At 41.2% G+C, this 22,354-nt stretch overlaps 2 protein-coding genes across 6 annotated transcripts in view; one reads left to right on the top strand and one right to left on the bottom strand.

Moving 5' to 3' along the window:
• Positions 1-22,354, top strand: part of RALGPS2 (Ral GEF with PH domain and SH3 binding motif 2) — a 785,699-nt gene that overhangs the window by 341,066 nt on the left and 422,279 nt on the right. The window lies entirely within an intron of this gene.
• The window catches only part of ANGPTL1 (angiopoietin like 1), a 164,130-nt gene that overhangs the window by 62,584 nt on the left and 79,192 nt on the right, over positions 1-22,354 (bottom strand). The gene's annotated exons all lie outside the window — the stretch shown is intronic.

The following is a 22,354-nucleotide window of genomic DNA, read 5'->3' as shown; positions in this document are numbered from 1 at the left end:
TGCCCAGTTAAATGTAAAACATTGATAAGACAGATTAAGAGAGTTTGAAATGAAGTTGGCCATAAAGGTAAAAACTTTTTATTTTTATTTACACTTTATTATATTTCAAATCATCACAATTACAATGAAATGACAAGTAAAGCATCTTCATAACAACAAAATAAGAAGTAAAACAAAAAAGGCAATATTTATGCAATAGCCCACATTATTGGGGGAATAATAAAGAAAATGGTCAAACTGAATTGAAAATACTGTACCGGGAACTCTCATACCCCATCTCTTCAACTTGGGTTGCTCTTGTCAATTAGAAACCTCTCAAGATCTACAGGATCTGAAAAAATAAACTTATTACCTTGAAAAGATTATAACACACTTTCAAGGAAATTTCAAATAAAAGAATGCCCTTATGTCTTAACACCCTGGACTTCAGAAGAAATTGCTTCCTTCTTGACTGAGTTTCCCCAGAGTCATCTGGAAAAATCTGAATCTTTTGTCCACAAAAATTACTCTCCTTGAACTTGAATACAAAAGTAACCACAAAGGTAGCTCTAGTTCTTATATCATCAGATTCAAGAAATGATGAAATATTAGGACTTAAAATTGGTGTTAAGGCGTTAAAAGACCCGTTGGCTATATTTTCCCCCTCTTTTTAGCAGGCAGTTAATAAGAATTAGATAGTAAGAATATCTTATCACTTGAAAATTGAAAGATCTCAATTGCATATTTTTTTAAATAGCTCAAATCCTGAAAGGAAGCAAGTTATAGGAAAATTCAATATTCGTAAATTCTTTGAACACAAACGGTTCTCTAAAGTGTCACACTTCTGGTGGATAATTAAATTATTCTTAATGCCTGTAACTGAGGTTGATAGCAAATTGAATATAGCTCTAGACTGTAATTTAACTTCAGATTCTAATTTAAGGGATCTACTTTCCAGCTCTGAAAACTTAAGAGATGCCTTTTCAGTATAATAAGATAACTGATTTACAGAATTAGTTAAAGAATTATCTGTCCTAGAAATCACTCTCCAAATATCTTTAAGAGAAACTTCTACTGGTTCCTCTAGAGCAGTGGTTCTCAACCCTGTCCTGGGGACCCCCCCAGCCAGTCGGGTTTTCAGGATATCCACAATGAATATGCATGAGAGAAAATTTGCATGTTATGGAGGCAGTGTATGCAAATTTTCTCTCATGCATATTCATTGTGGATATCCTGAAAACCCGACTGGCTGGGGGGGTCCCCAGGACAGGGTTGAGAACCACCGCTCTAGAGTAAACAAAGAAGCCCCGTCCTTAACTAGATTTAATAAAACTGGCTCAGGAGCAGGCTGGGAAACTGTTGGCAAAAATGGTAGTTTATCCAGGTTCTCTTTTCTCTGTCAGTAAATTGCTGGTAGTAGGCATGGGAGCCAAAACCTATTAAGGTTCCGAAGTGTTCATATACTTAAGAACTTGCCAATCTGAGTCAGACCAAGGGTCCATCAAGCCCAACATCCTGTTTCCAACAGAGGCCGAACCTGGCAATTACCCAAACACTAAAAAGATCCCATGCTACTCATGCAATTAATAGCAGTGGCCATTCCCTAAGTAAACTTGATTAATAGTAGTTAATGGACTTCTCCAAGAACTTATCCAAACCTTTTTTGAACCCAGCTACACTAACTGCACTAACCATATCCTCTGGCAACGAATTCCATGAGACTTATTTAAAGAAATATTTAAATCACACACAGGCATACCTGGAGAAGATTGGGGTTTAGGAGGTGGAGAACGCGCTTCTGAGGATAATGAAATCCCAGCTAATTCTGTACTCTATTCACGCAGTGATGAATTAGCTTAGCTACATGTAAATCCATTGGCGTGTGAACTGAGGTGGGGGTGGAAAAGGTGGTTAAAGTTTTCTCCTTCCTATTGCTTCCCATAATAATCTAAAAACAAAATAGAAGGAAAAATTGGCAGAAGGGGTGCACCAACGGCGGCGCGCTGCAGCACGCCTCAATTTTGTAGTCCTCAGGGTCCTATAACGGGCAGGATATCCAAGCAGGTGCCTGCAACTATCACAAAAGCCTCGAGGTTCCGGCAGCGGAACAGGAAAAGTCCCCCTCAAAAACTTTTTAAAATATATCCGAAGTAGGAAACCTGTGAGGGAGTCGGACCGTTAGATGATTGAGGGGTTAAAGGAGCACTTAAGGGCATTGTGGAAAGTCTGAATGAATTCTTTGCTTCCCTGTTTACTAATGAGAATGTTGGGGAGATACTGGAACTGAACCAAATCATGGAGAACTGGAGGATGTAGGAGACCAGATTGACAAACTGAAGACTAGCAAATCACCTGGCCACATGTTATATATCCCTGGGTTCTGAAAGAACTCAAAAAATGACCAAAATGATTCAAGGGTGACCAAAATAAGGGGCATGGAACGGCTGTCCTATGAGGAAAGAAAGTTAGGGCTGTTAAGTTTGGAGAAGAGACAACTGAGGGGGGGATATGATAGAAGTCGACAAAAAGTTGAAAGGACTTGAACAAGTTAATGTAAATCAGTTATTTACTGTCTCAGATAATAGGACCAGGGGGCACTCCATGACGTTAGCAAGTAGCTCATTTAAAACAAATCAAAGAAAATTCATTTTCACTCAGTGCATAGTTAAGCTCTGAATTCATTGCCAGAGGATGTGGTTACAGCAGTTAATGTAACTGGGTTTAAAAAAGGTTTGGATAAGTTCCTAGAGGAAAAATCCATAAACTGCTATTACGGTAATTAATAAGCAATAATAGCTTGTGTTTTATCTAATGTTTGGGTACTTGCCAGGTACTTGTGACTTGGATTGGCCATTGTTCAAAACAGGATACTGGGCTTGATAGACCCTTGGTCTGACTCAGTATGGCATATCTTATGTTCTTATGTTAAAGATATTGCAGACCTTTTAGTAAAAATTTGAAACCTGTCAATAAAATCATCCTTTGTACCTGATGACTGGAAGATAGAAAATGTAACCCCAAAATTTGAAAAGGGCCCCAGGGATGATCCGGGAAACTATAGACCAGTGAGACTCACTTCAGTGCCAGGAAATATAGTGGAAACTATTCTCAAGAACAAAATCACAGAACATATAGATAGACATGGTTTAATGGGACACAGCTAGCTTAGATTTACCCAAGCCTCACAAATGTGCTACATTTTTTTTGAAGGTGGTTAAAGGTGAACCGGTATATGTGTATTTGGATTTTCAGAAGGTGTTGACACAGTCCTTCATGAGAGGCTTCTAAGAAAACTAAAAATTCATGGGATAGGAGATAATATCCTTTTGTGGATTGCAAACTGGTTAAAAGACAGAAAACAAAGTTGGATTAAATGGTCAGTTTTCTCAGTGGAAAAAGGTAAACAGTAGAGTGCCTCAGGGATCTCTGCATGGTCCTGTTCTTTTCAATATATTTACAAATAATCAGGAAAGGGGAACGACTAGTGAGGTGATCAAATTTGCAGATGTTGCAAAATTATTCAAAATCAAATGCGGATTGTGACAAATTGCAGGAGGACCTTGTGAGACTGGAAGACTGGGTGTCCATATGGCAGACGAAATTTAATGTAGACAAGTGTAAGGTGATGCATATAGGAAAAATTAACCCATGCTTATGGTATCACGATGTTAGGTTCCATATTAGGAGATACCACCCAGTAAAAAGATCTAGATTAGGTTCCATATTAGGAGATACCACCCAGTAAAAAGATCTAGACGTCATAGTGGATAATGCATTAAAATTGTCAGCTAGTATGCTTTGACAGTCAAAAAAGCAAACAATGTTAGGAATTATTAGTAAGGGAATGGTGAATAAAATGGAGAATGTCATAATGCCTCCGTTTTACTCCACGTTAGACTGCACCTTCAATACCTTGGGCAAGTCTGGTTTCTGCATCTCAAAAAAGATATAGCTGCATTGGATAATGTACAGAAAACAGTAACCAAAATGATAAAGGGGACATAACAGCTCTCCTATGAAGAAAGGCTAAAGAAATTAGGGCTGTTTAACTTGGAGAAGAGACAGCTGAGATGGGATATGATAGAGGTCTATAAAATCATGAGAGGACTAGAACAGGTAAATGTGTATTGGTTATTTATTCTTTCAGATAATAGGACTAGGTGGCACACCATGAAGTTAGCAAGTAGCACATTTAAAACAAATCAGAGAAAATTATTTTTCATTCAACGCACAATTAAGCGCTGGAATTTGTTGCCGGAGGGTGTGGTTAGGGAAGTTAATGTAGCTGGGTTTAAAAAGGTTTGAATAATTTCCTGGAGGAGAAGTCTACAAACTGCCATTAATCAATAGGGAATAGCTATTGTTATTACTGTCATTAGTAGCATGGGAACTATTTAATGTTTGGGTACTTGCCAGTACTTGAAACTGAAATTGGCCACTTTTAGAAACAGGATGCTGGGCTTGATGGACCCTCACTCTGACCGAATATGGTAATTTCTTATGTTCTTATTACTCCAGTGTGGTCCAGACAAGAATAGTTTGCTTACCTGGTACAGCTGTTCTTTACCCATCCGATCAATTTCTGGTCAGATCCTTCTTTACTAACCCAAGAGGAAGGACATCTATTTCATCCAAACCTTCTCGCCCTCAGCATGAGAGCATGGATGTTGAACAGTTGCTGAGCATCCACCTCTCCTTATGCAAAGAGGATGAGGATATGGTAGTGTCTGCCAAGAAGCCATCTACTAGAAGTGCTTATGGCTTTAAATGGAAACTGTTTTCATCTTGATGTCAACAGACTTCCTTGGACCCATTCACATACGAACATAAAGTCACTACTTATGTACTTGTTCTGTCTATCTTCCTCAGCTCTCAGTACTTCAGCAATGAGATTACATCTTAGTGCCATAGCGGCCTTCCACTTTTAATTTAAGGATATGCCAATCTGCACTCATCCATTGCTATCCAAGTTCATGAAAGGCTTATGGCATACTAAATCTCTAGTTGTCAAACCACCTACTCCATGGAACCTGAATGTGGTTCTAGCACAAAAAATGAAGCTGCTGTTCGAACAATTGGAACCTGCTTCTCTAAAATTTCTCACATGGAAAGTAGTATTTTTCGCAATCATGTCAGCCAGAAGTGTCTATGAGCTCCAGGCTTTGTTTCATTACTCTTCTCTTATGCAAGTTTTCCCAAAATAGGGTACTGCTCTGTGCGCACACAAAGTTTCTACCCAAGATGTTTAGGCCTTTGATATTAATCAAACCATCATCCTATCTACATTTTCTTTCGGAGACCACATGCAGATGAAAGTGAAAAGGCCCTTCATTCCTTAGACTGTAAAAGAGTCATGGTTTGCTTCAGGAAAAGAACTCTACCACATCATCAGGCCTCACAGCTATTTGTGATCCTACTCATCTGGACATAGTAGCCAAATGAGCATTACTCATTTGGCTAGCAGTCTGTATTGCACATTGTTATGCCCTGGCAGGCATCCATATCACAGACTCTATCAAGGTTCATCAGGTGAATCCATGGCTATATCAGTGGCTCATCTGAAAGCAGCACCTATTGAAGACATCTGCAAAGCTGCAACTTGGTCATTAGTGTACACTTTCATGTCCCATTACTATCTGGACAATTTATCAAAAAGTGTCAGTAAATTTGGACAAGCAGTTTTGCATAGCTTGTTCACCTAGTAGTCTACTCTCCTCAGTGGGGTCTAGGTTATTTATTTCAGTAAATGCTCTCCTGCATCTTCACCAGCATGTCATGGCTAATTCAGCCCTGCTTATTGATGGAGAAAGCAAGCTTTCTTATGTTAAATAGTGCTCTCTATAGACAGCAGGAAGAATTAACCATGCTAAATAACCACTTACCTCCCTGGAGAGTCAACTATTTAGCTCTGCTGTGGACTGAGAGGGCTCACAAGGCAGTGCTCACAAAGGAATTCCAGCATATGCTCAGCAGAACAAAAGCTCTAGAAGCTTAGAGAGAACAGTCCGTTTGGCACCGTTGAATGACGTCAGCTATGTATTATGGCTAATTCATCCAGCTGTCTACCAAGAACATCATTTATGGTAAGCAACCTTACTTTGACTGACTGCTAACTTTAAATGAGTGGGAATATTGCCCTTCTAGAATGTTTTATTGTGAATCAATCTTAATGAAGGGCTCACATTTATTTGATTTTTGGTAATACCTCTTCAAGAATAAAAAAAATGTATAATGTTGCCATGTTCATCATAATTATCCATAGTTTTGGAATTGGCTCTTAATTTGATTTTTTTCCTTTTCAAAACATGAAACAGCTGGATGTCATATCGTCAGACTCTGTAAGATGATTGAGTTGTCCCATTTACAGTTATGTATTCAACATGCTCAATTAGAAAAAGTATCAAAAACAAGTTGCTGGCACACTGTCATCTTGCATATTCAGAGAGTTTCTTGAGCTTTATTTGGTGACACTTGATATCTTTTTTGGAATACTAATCTGTTTGAGAATTAAATCTTGGTGTGAGCGCTGTCATAATCTAGGCTAAACACAGCAGAATGAGTATGCTGGGACTGATTAGAGGTAATAAAATGCAGGATTCCACAGGATAAGTTCCAACAAAATGTAGTTTGTAGTTTAGGGGTTTTAGTAAATGGTTTGAGGTTAAAAACTAAAACCTCTCATTGAGAGTATAGAACATGTGGTAATCTGCCCTGTATGTCTCTGCGGAGGGAAACTGCATAATATTCAATAAAACATTTTCTGGAATGGTTTAGAGTCCCACCTCCCCAAACCTCTAGATTTTTCTGAAGTCCTTTTTTCAGTTTATTTCAATTCAGGAAAGAAAAGTGTGGGCTGTGTAGTTTTAGGTGTGTCATTTCAAAGTCAAACTTTTATTTAAAGATTATATAAATTATGTATGTATGCTTTTACTATTGGATGGAAGAAATAATGTTAAATATCTAAAATGGAAATTGTTTCTGCATTCTAATTAGAGGTGCTCAAACAGTATAATGTAGAGTTTTAGGGGCCAATATTAAAATATATCTGGCTAATTTACACAGGATATTCAGCAGCACGACAGTGCCACTGAACATACCCAGATAAGTATTAAATTAGCTGGATAAACTTATCTAGCTAACTTTAGATCTGCTATGGGCCAGTTCTAGCTTATCCAGTTAACAGGATAATGCTGAATATTGCTACTTATCCAGCTAAGATAGCCAGATAGGTAGTGCTGCCCAGTTATGCCCACTGTCTGCCTAATGACTATCCAGCTAATTATTTAGCCAAATAAGTGACTTATATGGCTAAGTAGTAGAGCTGGATATTCTGCGGCAGTTACTTTGCTGAATAAATCTGATTTATCCGGCTATATAGTATTTTAATATGGACCCCAAAGTAACTATTAATCCTGTTGAAAACTGGATTTTTTTTTTTTTTTTTACAAGTTGCCATACTTTTTATTGGACTAATTTAAGAATTAACCAAAAATAGCTTTCAAGCACTGCATTATCTATAGAAAGGGACCTGTGTAGTCTTAAAAGGTAATATATGTATATGAATGGAGCATCAGTTTCTTACAGCAGCTCAGGGTTAGCGTTGCAGCAATGGTTAGAATGTTCTGTAGCACATTTTTCAAGATTCTACTGCAGTTCTTTAATACATTTGCATAAGTTGCATGCAATTGTGTATTTACGAGTATATGCCCACAGAAAATCTAATTTTAAAAATGTTTCTTTAAAAGGAATATATAGGGAGACTTCAGTACATCATATCCAGGGACTTTTGTTTTTAATTTTTATTTTAGTTTCGTGGGAATTTCAAAGTGAGAACAAGAAAATATCTGTGGAAAAATGACTTTTGCCACTGATTTTTCTCCTGTTTATTAAAATCATTTTTACACTGATTTTTTTCTTGTTATAACATTGAAATTCCCAGGAAAAATAAAATAAAATAACTGAAAATGAAGGTCCCTAATCTTATCTTTAGAATCACTGGTCTGGTTGTCACAAAATTTTATATCTGAGCGTTGGGTTTAATGGTCTTTAATTAAGATGGTAGCTCCTTAGTTACTAATTGTTTACTTGACAAAATGGCAGTTTTAATCACTATCATTTCTATTATGTAGCGTGCATTATGAAATTGTTCTCTTTTTTTTGTAGTTCAGTTTGTAATTGATAGTCTAAGCCTGATTAGTATTGACTGTCTACAGAACAAGTTCACTGTAATTTGAGTGTCTGAAAATGAATAGAAATATGAAGGGATATGTCTTACTGAATGATTTATTGTGCTGTTTTGTCTTTTAGAATATATTCCAAATTAGTTACATATGGAAGGCTTAGAGAACATCTTGATAGAATTTTTACATCTGTTGGTAATATTACATATAAATGGAACTGAGGCAATCTAGAATGTCATCTTTTCTACTTATTTGTTTTCAATTGTGTTCCAAAAATGGTATTTATTATAATGGAAGATTTCCCTCATAAAAATGTTTACCATCCATTGGCTGCTAATTGTTACTTGTTTGCTAGAGAGATCCACTTAAATGGTTGATCATCCTGCTTATCCCTTGGAGAAAATTATTGGTTACCTGTTATGCAGGGTTTCCCCAAACATGTTTTCGGGGGTCACACACCCAGGTTTTCAGGATATCCACAATAAATATGCATGAGATGAGTGTCTTGTATGTGCTAATTTTTCTCATACATATTCAGTATGTATATCCTGAAAACCCATCCAGTTGTGGGGTCCCCAGGACAGGTTTGGGAAGCTATCTGGATTTCTGAAAAAGATGTATCTCCTCAAACTCCAGTTGAGAGGGTACCTCAGCCAGTAGAAGCCTAATTGACACTGTTAGTGAATAATTTTTTTGCCTCCTTAACTCCTGAAAATGAGAGGGTGTTTGAAACCTCTCTATCCAAGAAATGGAGGAAATGTTTCCATGTAGGAGTATGCCGCCTAATTCTTCGCATTTGCATGCTTCACCATAGGAGTTCAACCACGATATAGTGTATGGTGCTAGAAAATGTGAAGGATAATGTTAAACAACAAACCTTCACTATCAAATTTTTATTTATTTATTTTTTTTAATTTTTAATTTTGCATTTTCAATGATTCAAACATTTACAATAAATGTCAAGTAATACAGTAATATTAAGCATGTAGTCAGAAAAACAATTTTTCTTTAGCATTTCCACATTCAAATAAAACAAATATTCATCAAACCTCTTAACTAAATAGAGACATATATTTCCTGTATTTCACTTATATACTAGTAAGAGGGGGTCCATTTTAATCTAGAGCAATATTAACCAAACTTTTTTTTCTCAAATTACTGAAAGTTAGGCAGCATTATATACTTTTTGCTGGTTCTATCTTATCCTGTATCTAGGGTCCATTGATGTGTTTGTATAAAGTTCCCCAACTGCTCGGGATCATAAAAAACATATCTGTTCCCTTCCACTCTCATAACACATTTGCATGGGAATCTCAGTATTATCTGAGCTCCATGCATTCTTGCCTGTGGCAACAAAGTCAGGAATTTCTTCCTTTTCCTCTAAGTTTCTTTCGAAACATCTGGATACATCCAGATTTTTTGATTCAAATATAACACCGACCTATGTTGTAGAAATCTTTTCATTATTATATCTCTGTCCATTGATGACATGAACTTAACCAACAAGGTACCTCTTCTTTCCACTTGATGTTGTTGTGAGGTCTCCAAAAACTCCGTTATATTTAATCTGTCTCCTTCCATTTCCATCTGATTTTCTGTATTTTCTTTAAGTGCTGACACAAAATATGCTTTGTTTATAGCCGGCAGATCTTCATTTGGCATTTTCAATATATTTTTTAAGTAACTTTTAAATTGTTCCTTAGAGGAGATCAATTTACATTTCGGAAAGTTTATTATTCTAATATTCACATTTCTCAGTTCATTCTCTAATACTTCCATTCTTCTATTCGTGATTGCTTCTCCTTTGATTATGGAATTTTGAACTTCCTCCACTTTCTTTATTTTCCCTTCAATGTAAGTTATTCTCTCTGTTTGACCAGCCATAACCTTTTTCACATTCGATATCGATTCCTGAGTTATCTTAAATCCTTCCGATATTGTCATTAAAGAATTTTGCAGCGTTGATATTGCAAACCACAATTATTCTAAGGTAATATTTTGAGGCCTTTCTAGTGGTTTTAAAACAGGAAAGGGTACCGGTTGCAAAACAATGTTTAAATCATCTGTACCTCTAGATATTTCCGTTGGTATCTCCAGGATAGGTCCCCCTCCTCTTTCAGCTCTAGGGCTTTCAGGGGATTCCCCTCCTCCCAGTGGGGTGGATGCCATTACACCACCCTCTATCGCAGGGACCACGATCTCCCCTGAAAAGAGCGCCTCAGGTAAGCTCACCCCATCAGATGACATCCGTTGTCGGAGAAGCTCTGCACTTTCAGCTTGTGTCCTTGCTGGGGGGGAGGGGGTCAGCGGTGCTCCAGGACTGAGTGTTGTTTCGCCCGCTAGCAGTAACGGCTGCTCACTCGTCGTCGCAGGCGCGGGACTCTCTGGAGTTCTAGCTGCCTCACTATCAAATTTTTAATCATCGATGTGGCCATCATAATAGGCACTCCTGGTATAAAGCACCTTCTTTATCTTATGTTTAATCATCGGCCAAAATATCAGTTTTTCTTTTTTTTATGCAAGTAAAACTTATTTTAGTGATGCACACAGCAGGATTGACATCTTTCTGGCTTTTGCCACACCTTATCAACCTGTTTGGCCTCCTTAAGATAATCAGATATGATCACCCCCAGATCCTGCTCTGGTTTCATGTATATGGTTTCCATATCTTGTTCATCTATTGGTGCAGTCTCCAATCCTGTTGGGACATCTCTGCCCCTTGTACAGGAAGATTTCAGATTCTGCCATCAGACTTCCATCCATGACCCTTATGGCATAGATGTTGAGTACGCAGTAGTCTCCTTCTTTCCAAAGGAGGTGGACGATGATATTTTTGGCTAGAAAACCCTCAACCAGAAGATCCTACAATTTCAAATGGAAGAGGTCCTCGACTTGGTGCAGAATCAGTCATAGTTCCCTTCTTCTGTGGCCCGAGGTACTTGATTCAGTATCACTTCTTCCTCTTGTCCTCAGGCCTCAGCATTTCTTCAGTCAAGGTTCATCTCAGTGCTGTTGTGGCATATCACCAGCAGGTGAAAGGGCTTTGATCTCTCCCTACTCTTTGGTATCCAAATTCATGAAAGTATTGTGGCATTACAGGCCTTTGGTCAGTAAACATTAAATGCCTTGGGACTTCAGTGTAGTATTGACGCAACTTATGAAGCTGCCTTTCAAACCTCTTGAGCAGGTAAACAAATCTCACCTGGAAAATGGTGTTCCTTGTAGCCGTCACTTCTGCTCAAAGAATGAGTGAGTTACAGGCTCTGGTCTCCTACTTATGTCTGCAGTTTTTTCACAATAGTGATAACTGCATTAAGCAAGCTATTGTGCTACCTTTTTTCTTTCCAAGACTACATACATACAAACAAGAAAAGGTTCATTGCTCTTGCACTGTTAAGAGAGCCCTAGCATATTGTTTAAGAAGGACTCAACCTTCTTGTCAAGCCATTCAGCTGTTTTGTTTCCTTTTGTTTCCAATAGATTGGCAATGACAGTACCGAGCGAACTCTGTCCAGTTGAGTAGTAGACTATATTGTGCACCGTTATGTGCTGGCTGGCTTACAGAATACAAACTCAGTCAAATCTCATCAAATGAGTCATGGCGACTTCAGTGACACATCTCAGGACCACTTCCATTGAAGATATTTGCAAAACTGTTATTTGGCTGTCTGTGCACACCTTTACATCTTGCTATTTTCTGGACAATGTGTCCTGGAATGACAATAACTTTTGGGCAAGCTGTTCTGTGCATCCTATTCTCTTAGTAGCCTACTCTTCACTAATGGGGTCGGGTTGCCTTTAGTAGGTGCCTCTGTTGTACAACCATCAACTTTGTACTCCCAAAATATCTTCGCTATTTCAGCTCTGCTTGTCGATGGAGAAAGCAAGTTTGCTTAACAGTAAACAAGGTTTTCCGCAGATAAGCAGGCTGAATTAGCCATGATTTTGGGGAACGTCCTCCAGTCCTCTAAGTGGTAGAGCTTTCTCAAAGCACACAGAGCGCCCGTGTGAGAGTATCTCCTATGTGACTCCCATCCTGCCTCAGTCTTATTCTTTCCGCGCTGCTGGGTGCACACGGAGCTCTTTCTCTCTTACTTTATTTTTGTTATTAATTTAGTTACCTTCATTCGCTGTTTGGAGGAAGATTCAAAATGGATGGTGGAAGCGGGGTCTGTGCTGGGTCATTGAGTCTGCTCTGGGGCCCAGATGGGACTTCCCCAAGAACGAGGACAGAGAAGGCCTCTTTGGCAAGGCCCTGTGGCAAGCCGGGGACCCATGCCAGTTCAGAGTGGAGCATCGTGGAATGTCTAGCCACCCAATGAATCCAAGCGCTTCCAGCCACCCGATGCATCCAAGCACTTTTGCGCGGAACCTGACACATTGGTGTGCCTCATTGAAACCGAGGCTTCCACACGCTTCATCGATGCAATGCGTCTGATGCAGCGAGGCATTTGCGTCAAAGTGGAATGACTGGTTTAAACCGGGGCATCAGCTCGTTCGGCAGCGAGTATCTTCCCATTTGGGGATCCCAAGCTGCGTACCTCCCTTCGCCGGGGCGGCGAGCCTTTTTATTGGCACATCTGCTCTTGTTTTGAGCAGAATTTCCCTAGAAATTCACTGTAAGTGTCCCTTCCACATACACACACCCTCATACAGGCTCCCTCACTCTCTGGCACACACACACACATCCCCTCATATAGGCTTCCTCTCTGAAACCCACACTCAGGCATCCCGCGCACTCCACCTCTTACCAACCAAGCTGTCTCTCCCACACCCCCTCTCCTCTCTCACACACACATTCTCTCTCACCGGCATCCCCCTACCCTCACATAGCCTCCCTCTCTCTGAAACCCACACTCAAGCATCCCCCCACCCACCCTCTCTTACCTCCCATGCTCTCTCACACCCTCCCCACCCCCTCTCACCAACCATGCTCTGTCACCCCCCTCTCTCACACACACATTCTCTCTCACTGGCATCCCCCCCCCCCAGTGCTCTCTCACACCCTCCTGCTCTCTCTCACTCTCCCCTCCCCGACACATTCTCTCTCACCAGCATGCTGCGGGACCCGTGCCATTCGCGGCGAAGATGAAGGCCTGGTGCGCCGTTCACAGCGAAGATGAAGGCCATTCGTGGCACACGGGGGCCTTTCATTTTTGCCTTGAGCAGAAAATAGCAGCAGATTCCCAGGCATGCCGCGAACGGAGCGTGTCCCGCAGCACACGCTCCGTTCGGCGAAGATGAAGGCCCAGGCGCGCTGATCATGGCACACAGGGGCCTTCCTTTTTCGCCGCGAATGGCGCACCAGGCCTTCATCCTCGCCACAGAGCGTGTGCCGTGGGACGCGCTCTGTTCGCGGCATGCCAGGATCTCCTCTGTTGTATTCTGCCTGCCCGCGATGGCCCCTGTCCTTCGTACCTGTGCGTGATTGAGCCTCCAAGGTGGCCAGGGAGGGGAACATGTGCGAGCACTGACGGACACACTACCAAGTCCGATATATTATTGCACCATCTATCGGCAGGCTGCGGAACATGCGTGAGCACCGACGGACACACTACCAAGCCTGATATATTATGGATAGGACCATGAAGGGGCTTTACTCATGATTTTTCAGAAAATTTATGTAGTATTAGTCAGTGCAGAAAATGTGAAGAGGGATGCAACATATTAGAAAGGTTAGAAGATAGACAAGATGCCACATCACAGAGAGCAATAAGGTGACATTCCTGTAGGGGAACAATTTTCCATACACTATAAAATGTGAATTGCCAAATAAAAATAGAAAAATTGCAAAGGGAATAATTGCAAATGGACATGTTGCTCGATTTTGAATCAGTTTGATTCCCTGAGGCAGGCACAGTGAGAGTGCCAAAATTCAGTTCTTAGGATGAGAAGATAATGCCATAATTTTTACATTATTTTTATGAAGCAATTTTGCCACATAGCACTTTGACATTTTCTTGGACTGTAATGTGAGAGAATACACTTGTAAAGAAATGATTGAGAAGTTATATTTGAAATGAAAATCACAAAACAATGAAACATTAAGAGGGTCATGAATATAACAGTAACGATTACATATGGAATTATGTGATTGTCATAGATGTACCCTTTTAGGAATATAGTGTACTTCTTTTTGTGATTATTCTATTATATTTATTTGGGTGAGTCACAACTTAATGGTACCATTAGATTCATTGTTTTCTTTTTGTTCCCTTTTTTTTTTCCTCAGTCAACAACCAGTGCTGAATTAGCCATGACATTGGGTGACGTCATCCAACAGTGCCGAGCAGATCCTTCTCTCTTAGCTCATAGAGCCTTTGCTAAACTGAGCAGGTGTGGGAGTTTCCACATGTGCGCCACCTCATGATCCCCTCTGTCTTTTTTGTCCGAGCTGCTGCATGGATGTGTATGCTTTTCATTATGGTTTCTTTTCTTTTTTAACTTTGCTTCAAGTTGCCTCACTGTTTTGGCAGCCCCTCAAGAGCACTTTTCACTGCTACCCAAAAAAAAAAAAAAGAATACAAAAAGTATAAGAAATGACTGGCTCAAAGAAAGCCATTTCCAGTGGCTTCAGGGATTGCGTGTGTGGCTGAACGATGTCCATCACTGATGGCCATGATATTTTTTACAAATGTCTGGTGCCTGAGCATGACACAGCTAACTGCTATAACTCTGGCCAGATGTTATCAAGGTCCCAAGGAACAGGGCTTGGAAGATGGAAAAACTTCACAGGTCAGCAAAAAGCTGAAGTAGTTTCTACTCTTGGAGCAGAGCCTCCTCAGGCTTCCCTCCATTCTGATTTGATCAGGAATTCCTCGAGCAAGGACTCCCTTTATGCACCATTGGTTCCCGGATCCTGCTGCTCTGTCGGGGTTGAGCAAGGCATGAAAGCATTGCAAAAAGGGGTCTGTGAGCCCTTCCTTGTCCCTCAGGGCTCATTGATGCATAAGAAGTACCATGCATTGGCGCTAGTGGTGCAGATGGTGCTGCTGAAACTATAGTCAGGAATCAGTCCCATCAATAGATCCAGCACCATCGAAGCATTCAAGGCAAATACAATTATTGAGGGACTGTAAGTGTGATTTGTTGCCCTTATATTCCTCCATTTTGACATCTTTACCTTCAGCCTGTCTCCTTGACTGAGGACTTCATTTGGAGATGCCAGGTCCAAAGTACTCTGTGGTGCCTCTGGTTTCCATGCATCCACCAGTTCCCCCCTGGAATCCATTAGAAATGTCTCAAGAGGATGATTCCAAACTGATCTCAGAAAAGGAATCTCTTTCCCAACTCTTCGTCAAAGAACAGAGCAGCCTATAGACCAGGTAGTAAAATTAATGAAGACTTTTTGCTTCAATGGCAGCAGGTTCCTTTCAGCCTGTCCTGTACAGAATGGCTGATTTGTTCTCTCAAGCAGGAGTGCCTCTCACCTGTATGCCTCAGGAGTTCCCATCAGAGGTTTTACTGGGATCTAGCCCTCAACCATCCCTTTCTGCAGAGGAATCTAGACAGTCTGAGGAAGGAGCATGAAACATCATTGTTTAAAGCATGGGACAGCGATGGTATACTTCTTTTGAAAAGACTAATCCAAGATCATCTAGCCAGATAAGTTTTATTTGCAATTGAAAGACATAAACAATACATATTGAATTGATTGACTAGACCGATGATTAAGCATAAGGTAATTGAAGACCATTTGTGTTGAGGCTGGTAGAACCTATTATGAAGATCTATTGAGATTTATTAAGAACATAAGAAATTGCCATGCTGGGTCCATCAAGCCCAGCATCCTGTTTCCAACAGAGGCCAAACCAGGTCACAAGAACCTGGGAAGTACTTAAACACCAAGAAGATCCCATGCTACTGATGCAAGTAATAGCAGAGGCTATTCCCTAAGTCAGCTTGATTAATAGCAGTTAATGGACTTCTCCAAGAACTTCTCCAAGCCTTTTTTAAACCCATATCCAAGCCTTTTTTAAACCCATCTACACTAACTGCACTAACCACATCTTCTGGCAACAAATTCCAGAGCTTAATTGTGTGTTGAGTGAAAAAGAATTTTATCTGATTAGTCTTAATTGGGCTACTTGCTAACTTGATGGAATACCTACCCCCTAGTCCTTCTATTATCCGAAAGTGTAAATAACCGAGTCACATCTACTCATACAAGACCTCTATCATATCCCCCCTTAGCCGTCTCTTCTCCAAGCTGAACAGCCCTAACCTCTTCAGCCTTTCCTCATAGGGGAGCTGATCCATCCCCTTTATCATTTTGGTTGCCTTTCTCTGCACCTTCTCCATCGCAACTATATCTTTTTTGAGATGCGGCGACCAGAATTGTACACAGTATTCAAGGTGCGGTCTCACCATAGAGCGTTAGAGGCATTATGATATTTTCCGTTTTATTAACCATTCCCTCCTAATAATTCCTAACATTGTTTGCTTTTTTGACTGCTGCAGTACACTGAGCTGACTATTTCAAAATATCCATTATGATGCCTAGATTTTTTTTTCCTGGGTGGTAGCTCCTAATATGGAACCTTACATCGTGTAACTACAGCAAGGGTTATTTTTCCCTACATGCAACACCTTGCACTTGTCCACATTAAATTCATCTGCCATTTGGATGCTCTATCTTCCAGTCTAGCAAGGTCCTCCTATAATGTATCACAATCTGCTTGTGATTTAACTACTCTGAATAATTTTGTATCATCCACAAATTGATAATCTCACTCGTCGTATTCTTTACCAGATCATTTATAAATATATTGAAAAGCACCGGTACAAGTACAGATCCTTGAGGCACTCCACTGTTTACCCTTTTCCACTGAGAAAAATTTACTATTTAATCCTACTCTCTGTTTCCTGTCTTAACTATTAATTGTCTGTCTGTTTTGGATGTGTGAGGGGGGTACTGTTAATTTGCTTTTTTTTCTCTGCACTGTTTGACACAGTAATTTACAATTAGAAGGTACTAAGGACCTGTGGGTCCTCAACATTGTGGAATCTGATTAACATTTGCGCTTCTCCTGTCCCCAGCGCTACTCCATTGGTTGACTTTCAATCCGGATCCATCTCACTCAACCCAGTTCCATCTCAAGGTAGAGTGTCTTCTCAGTCAGTGGGTGATAGAACCTTTCCCTCCCAAAGAACATGGCAAAGGGTTCTACTCCTACTGTTTCCTTATTCCCAGTAAATCAGGGGATTGAGACCCATTCTGGATTTAAGAATCTGAAGAAGAGCCTGTTATGGGAGAAGTTCAAAATGAACTCCCTTCACATTATCTCACTTTTCATTCAAACGGGAGACAGGATGAGGCACCCAAATCTGAAGGATGTGTTTACTCATGTATCCATCCATCACTCTTATTGGAGATAGCTTCATTTTGTAGTGGATTCCCCTGGCTACCAGCACAAGGTTTTCCCTTTTTCACTTGCCGCACGATTAGGCATTTCATGAAGACCCTTGAGGCTGCTGAAACACACCTTTGTCACCAGGAAATGTTGTTTTTCCTTAGCTGGACAGCTGGTTAATTATGGGCTCTTCCAGCAAGGGCATTGGACACTCTGCAGAAGATAATCTTGCTCCTTCAGTTGCTAGGCTTCATTATTAACTTTGTTAAGTTGCACTTTGTTCATATCCAAAGGATCAAGTTCATTTGGGCATGGATAGTTTCTCTGGAGGAGAAAGCATTCCTCTTATAGTGGCTTTCTGCCTTTGAATCTCAATCCAGAACCTATACAGTGGAATCAAGTCCCTGCCTAAGAAGTCTTAATTATCCTGGGGGCATTTCAGTGGCAGCGATTTCATATAGTTCCCATGACCTGCCTCAACATGCAGATTTTTCAGTGGGTTCCTTGTGCTCAACGGGATTAATTGCTTCAGTCCTTGTTCCACCCAATTAAAATCATCGCAGACACGGCGGTCTCCAATGCTGGACCCAAATGTCCAATAGGGCTTCTCTTTGGGTTATGCCTTCTCAATTAATACTGGCAATGGATGCATCCATCATGAGATGGGGCACATTTGTGGGCTTCTTCTTACCCAAGGGATCTGGTCAACAGAGCATCTGTTTCAGATTAACCTCCTGTAACTATCAGCAGTCAATCATACATTGAGAGATTTTTCATATCTCCTTCAGGGAAAGAATTCTGATCCAAATGGAGATATGGATAGCAATGAGGCATAGGCTCTTAGACTCTACCAAGAATCTCTAAGAATTTAGGAGTGGGCTTGCAGCCATAAAAAGCCTTCCTACAAGTAATCTAACTTACCAGGATCTCCCAACATGTTGGCAAGTTGCCTCAGCAGAGTATTTCATTCCTACAAGCGATCTCTAGGGCGAACAGTAGCAGAATTATTGTTCGACCTCTGGGGTCACCAATTGATCAACTTGTTCACATCAGAGGACAACAGAAAGTCAAAAGTTTGCTCCAGTTTTCAAAGCAAGTTCAAATCTGCTCTGGATGCTTTTTACTGAAGTGGGATGCAAATATGTTACGCATTATCACTACTTCCATTGGTGTGAGAACTGTGCAGAAGGCACTGAAGGACTGGGTGCACTTGATCCTCATTGCTCCAGGGTAGGCCAGCCAAATGTGGTTTTATTACCACCTCAGGTTGTAATCAGCTCTCTGATCCCTTTGGAATCCGATCTGACTTTGTGAACTCAAGAAGAGAGTTGTTTTGTCATATGAAACTCTCTTTTCTCTCAACATGATGGCATGGATGCTGAGAACTCATTAGTCTTATCATTATCATTGTGCAAGGAAGTTGAGGAAGTTTGTGATTTCAGCCAGGAAGTCTTCAACTAGAAGAGTATAAATGGAAAAATGTTCATCCTGGTGTCAGGCAAGCTCCCTGGATTCATTTGCCTTTGCTCCAAAGGATTCACTTTAGTACTTATTCTCCCTCTCCTTGTTGGTCTCAGTAAATCAATTGGTCAAAGTGCTTCTTAGTGCCATTGTGGCTTTCTACTTTCAAGTGGATGGCAATCCAATGACTACACAACCTTTAATGTTGAAGTGCATGAAAGGACCGTGGCATATAAAACTCTTGCTTGCTACATGACTAGTGACATGGGATCTCAATTTTGTATTGTCATAACTAATAAAACAGCCTTACAAGCTGTTAGATTTGGCTTCCTTAAAGTTCTCTCTTGGAAATCATGTTGCTAGTCACCATCTCGACTAGAAAAGTCAGTGAATGTGTCAGGCATTGTTTCATTACTCGCTGTTTTTCACACACTCAAACCAAGACTTCAAGTCTTGTTCTTTCCAAGACTGCATGCACATAAAGTGGGGGGGAGGGGGGAAGCCCTCTATTCACTGAACGGCAGAAGGGCCTTGGCATATTACCTGATGAGAACTCAACCACATCATGCTTTTTCAACTTTTTGTCTCTTACGATCCTAAAAGACTGGGAATAGCAGTTCTCAAGTACATATTGTCCAACTGGCTGGCAGACTGTATCACACATTGCTACATTCTGGCTGGCCTCCAGATATGGAAGTGTGTGTCATGGCTACTTAAGTAACTCATTTTATAGCCGTGCCCAGTGTTCCCTCTAATTTTTGACAGGCTATGAACACAGATTTTTTTTGTCCAACTTTTTATAAGTTGAGTTCAAGTTTGTTACATGCCAAGTGTGCCTGAGAAAGTATAAAGGAAATATCGGGAATTCAAAAAACATTTAAGTAATTGTTTTAATAAAAATAATTCTCCATGGAGACCACGTGACCCGATGAGCCGGTAGACGTGCGTGCAGACCGTGCTCCCAGCTCCCCCGCCGATTTTGCAGCATTTTTCTGGCACGAAAACTACGAACAAAGTGGCGTCCCAAACAGAACAGGGACAAAGAGAAAATAGATTCCTTTTTTTCGCAATGACGATTCTACTATGACGGCTAAACCGCAACGCAAAGACAAATCTCAGGCCGGCAGAGCGAAGCCAAGATGGCTGCCGGGCCCCCCCCGAGCCCCGGCGCAGCGGTGGAAAAATCGGACATTGTGGGGAGACGTCACTCTGGCAGTAGTGAAAGTCCTGGAGCCAAGGTTCAGCGACTTGGCTCAGAAAATCAATTTGGGCAATGAAACGCTGCAAGAAATAAAACAGCAGGTAGCTGACACTCAGCAACGAATAGCAGATGTGGAATTAGAAAAACAGTCTTTTACAAACGCAAAGAACACTGACTAAGAAAATTACAGACCTCGAAGATAAAGTAGAGGATCTGGAGAACAGATCGCCCAGAACAACCTGAGGTTTGTGGGGATCCCTGGGTCAGTAGCAAGACAGGGAGCTTGCTTCATATTTTAGAAACATGGCTGGCCTGCAGCACTGGGCCTGTCGGAGTTGAGAAGTAAAGTTGTAGTTGAAAGAGTGCATCGATTGGAGATGAAAAAGCCGGAGGCTCCAAGCCTAGGGTTGGTATAGCCCACTTTCTGAATTTTGGGGCAAAAAACTACCTTTATGCAAAGCATACCACAAAATGTGATACTTTGCTTTTTGAGGAATAATAAAATCATGATCTTTCCAGGTATTACCTTCCGCAGCTGTGTCTGCCAACGCAGAGAATTCTCATCCTATTTTGCACTGATTTGTTAGAGGAAACTGAGATTTATCTACATATTCCAGCCCGGCTCCGAAATGGAACACAGATGGAAACCCATGGCCAGTTTTGAGTCTGTGTGCGGCGGGTAAACTGTGAGTTGAATGATGTTGAAACGATAACGACATGTGGACTCTAGGTGACTTTTCCACAGAGTGGGTTTGATTGGACTTGTTAGGTCTTTCTGCTGAAGGTATCCTCTCTGGGTCATTAACTGCCCCTTATGTATGTTGGCATGGTATGACTAGAGCATAGTTAGTTTAACTTGTAAAGGTTCAGCGTTTGTATGTTTACACTGCAGGCTGGGGAGCTGGAGGGAGGTGAAACAAGTGGTCTCACTCCTCCTTCCAATGGAGGACAAAAGTGTGGTTTCAGGTGGGGGTTGGGGGGGAGGGGGGGAGATTACTGCTATGCGTTATGTTTTTCTCAGGGCTGCAGTGTACGAATATTTCTGGGAGTACCCATGTGCATCCCATTTGCCACGGTTTGCAAAGGAAACAACACCTTGCTCTAAGGGTCTGCCCCCAGGCTGGGAGGGGTGGACTCCATGGTGGAAGCCGAGTGGTTTACTTCTTTACCAAAGACCATGGCTGAGAGTCTTCGTTGCGTTTCTTGGAATGTGGCGGGTCAGGGTTCCCCAATAAAAAGGGCTAAAGTTTTACAATCTCTGAGGCGACATACGGCAAAAATTGCATTTTTGCAAGAAACACTCCTAACTGCTGGCAAAAGTCAGAAGTTAGCTAGAGACAGGGTGGCACAGGTGTTTTACTCTCCGGCTGTGCAGAGGAAAAGGGGGGGTGAAGGGGGGGGGGGGGGGGTGTCGCAATTCTAATAGGAAAAAATGTGATGTTTGAAGAGGTCCATACTTTTTCTGATAATGAGGGTAGATATGTGTTGGTGACAGGGAAGCTGTTTGGCACAGTTGTCACGCTCTGTAGTGTATATGGCCCTAACTCTTACCAACATGTTTTTTTCATTAATCTGATTCAATTTCTCACACTTCACCAAAAAGGATTGCTATTCTTAGCAGGGGACTTTAACCAGGTGATGGATGTTAGTATTGATAGATCATCTACAGGAACGGGGCACAAACAGGGGGCGGAACAAGGGATTATCGTATTTGTCAGCAAGTGCACCTTGTAGACCCTTGGAGAATTCTCCACCCAGAACTGCGCAATTATTCCCATATAGCTAGGGCCCATCTTTCCATGTCTAGACTTGATTATATTTTTGTTTCTTCTCAGTGTTTTAATTTACTTGAGATGGCTGAGATAGGACCGGAGGAGTGCTCTGATCATGCCATGATCTGGGTAGATGTCAAACTTGGGGGCCCAAGCCGAATCACCCGTACTGGCGTTTTCCGGCCCACCTATCGGATGATGCGGGGTTTCGTACTTACCTTCAGGAAAAATGGACAAGTATGCCCAAAATAATTCACAGCATGCAAATCAAACCGGCCCTATTCTGGGCGGCGGGGCAAGGCGACAGTGCGCGGAGAGATCATAGCATATGTCATACGGCAAAGAAAAGTTAGCTAGTAGATAGATTATCGATCTGGGAAGAGAGGTTGCTAAGGCCAAACGGCAACT

This window comes from Rhinatrema bivittatum, chromosome 10 (genome assembly GCF_901001135.1).
Source record: "Rhinatrema bivittatum chromosome 10, aRhiBiv1.1, whole genome shotgun sequence".
Classification (NCBI taxonomy): Eukaryota; Metazoa; Chordata; class Amphibia; order Gymnophiona; family Rhinatrematidae; genus Rhinatrema; species Rhinatrema bivittatum.
This window is presented reverse-complemented; position numbering and strand designations above follow the sequence as displayed.